Source organism: Echinococcus granulosus (genome assembly GCF_000524195.1).
Source record: "Echinococcus granulosus chromosome Unknown EG_S00168, whole genome shotgun sequence".
Taxonomy (NCBI): Eukaryota; Metazoa; Platyhelminthes; class Cestoda; order Cyclophyllidea; family Taeniidae; genus Echinococcus; species Echinococcus granulosus.
In genome coordinates, this window is record NW_020170548.1 from 10,726 (window position 1) to 13,511 (window position 2,786).

The window sequence follows — 2,786 nt, forward strand, 5'->3', positions numbered from 1 at the left end:
CCAACCGGAGGTTGGCCCTTTATATGGTCTCATCTTGTTGTGATGAACGGTTACCGGCTGGGTACGCAATTTGTGCGTTGCGGACGAGGTAGTTTGTAGGCGAGAGCACCTTCACCACCCGAAATGGGTCCTTGCTCCATGGGTGATGGAACTTGCGGTGTATTCTAGGTGGGGGAACCGGTCTGTAAATTTGCACCAAGTCGCCTTCTCGGTAGACATTCGTCCGGCTACGTCGGTCATAATATTTCTTCTGCCTGATATAAGACAGCCGTAAATGTTTGCGTGCCATATTTAACGTTTTACTTATGCTTTCTTTCAGGCGCAGTATAAACTCTGGAACACTGTTGGCTAATTCGTCGGTGCTTGGCAGGAAGATGTCAGAAGGCACTCTTATTTCACGACCTGTGAGCATCTTGAATGAAGAAACACCCGTTGACGTATGCACCGTGGCTCTGTATGCGGGAAGGACACGCCCTAGACTTAAATCCCAGTCATCTGGTTGTGCGTCTTTAGTGAAGGCCTTCAGTAGTCCGATCAGGGTGCGATTCGTTCTTTCCACCTGGCCGTTGCTTTGCAATGTGCAGGTGTTGTGTGTGTCTTTGAGATCTGGCACATCTTACATAGTTCAGTGAAGAGTCGGTTCCCGAAGTTAGGGCCTTGATTGCTATGAACGGATTCGGGCACTCGATGCTGGCAAATCCACCGATTGAAGAGAACTGAAGCAACCGTTTCAGCATCTTGTAACTGCATGGGTTCGGCCTCAGACGCTTTCGTGAAGTAATCTACCATCTCCAAAATATATCGGTTTCCTCTCTTGGTGGGTGGAAGAGGACCCATAATGTCTATACCTACTCTTTCCCCAGGGAAACCAGTGGGCATGGGCTGTAAAGGTGCAATGGCTGTGGGTTGAGGCCCTTTAAAACTGCTGCAAGTGGTACAGGTTCAGCAGAAATTCCAAACATCTGGGATGAGCAAGGGCGACCAGTATCTTTTGCTTGAGGCGTCTAGCATCTTCTTTTCACCCACGTGGCCGAGTTGATCGTGTAAGTCTTGCAGAAGTGTTTGAACTAATGATCCAGAAAACACTAGACGCTTAGGAGGCTGGACACGTTAATGGCACCATAGAATCTCATCCTCCAGAGAGAGAGTTTCCACCACTCTTGCCAGATTCGTCTAGTCGCCTTGCTGGTCGACGTCATCTCCTCCGATGTGGGCTTATGCGGGGATGCCAGGAATTTCTCATACCAGAGCCGTATCGAGGTCAGTACGCTGCGTATTTCTCCAATGATGTCTGGTGTAGGATCGCTCAAAAATACGGTGCGCACCATAACGTTACCTGTTTCTGCTGCAGTCGGTCTGCGAGATAGTGCATCCGCATTACCATGCCATTTTCCTTTTCGATGTTGGACTGTGAAATCATACTGTTGCAGTTCTTCGTACCAGAGTGCAACTGAACGATCGATTTCCTTCACTGTCTTTAACCAGGTGAGGGCCTGATGACCAGTTCTAACAGTGAGCTGCCTCGCTATCAGGTAATGTCTGAAGTGTCAAACTATTGAGTAGATTGCGAACAGCTCACGTTGCACTGCACTTTTGTCTCACTTTTTTACTGAGTCTTGTACTTGCATAGGCGATGACGTGTTCTCTGCCTTTTATGTCCTTTTGTGAGAGTACACCGTCCACGGCCTCGTCGCTCGTATCCATATCCAGTACAAACGGTGGAGCGCTCAATTCGAAGTTTGGCAATGCTAGGATGGGAGCGGAGCAGAGCATTCGCTTCAGTTCCTTAAACGCCTCATCGTACTCTTTCTCCCACCTAACATTCTTCTTCGCCTGCTTTTCCGTTAACTCATACAGCGGGCTGGGGATCTTAGCAAAACCCCTTACGAAACGCCGGTAATAATTTGCCAGACCTAGTAAACTGCGGAGCTTTGTCTGGTTGGATGGTGTAGGCCATGTCCTCGCTTGCTGTGCACGGTCGTCGGTGACTGCCATCCCATTCGACGAGACTGTATGTCCCAGGAAGATGACCGAGCGTTGCAGGAAACGGCACCTCTTTGGGTTCAAGGTTAACCCTGCATCCCATGGGCGGTCCAACACTAGTTCCAGGTTGACACTGTGCTCCTCAATGTCTCCACCAAAAACGAGGATGTCGTCAACATAGATAATGCAATGCCTTGGGAATAGGCTGATCAGAGCTGTTTGCATGAGGCGTTGGAAGGTGGTCGCTGCGTTGCAGAGTCCAAAGGGCATCGTTTGAAATTCATAAAGCCCGTTTGGCAAAATAAAAGCTGTCTTTTCCCGGTCTGCTTCTGCAACCTCCACTTGCCAATATCTCGACTTCAGATCTAAGGTGGAAAACCACTGAGACCCATGTAAGGAGTCAAGTGAGTCATTTATTTGGGGAAGGGGGAAGGCATCCATCTTGATTACAGCATTCAACTTCCTATGGTCGGTGCATAACCGCAGACTGCCGTCATTCTTCTTTACCAGCACGATAGGAGAGGCCCATGGTGACTTGGATAGCTTTATAACCTCATCTCGAAGCACCTCTGCAACCAGACGGTTTACTTCGTCCAGCAAAGGAGATAGAATACGTCTGGATGGTTGCCAGATGGGCCTAGCTTCACCGGTATCAATCTTATGCTTGACGATATTTGTTCGTCCCAGTCTTGCACCTTGCCATGGGAAGATGCTCGCATACTTAAGTAGGAGCTGACGGAGTTCTTTTCTCTCGTCATTGGAAATGTGAGTCAGCTGCGCACAAAGGTCATCTAGATTGTTCA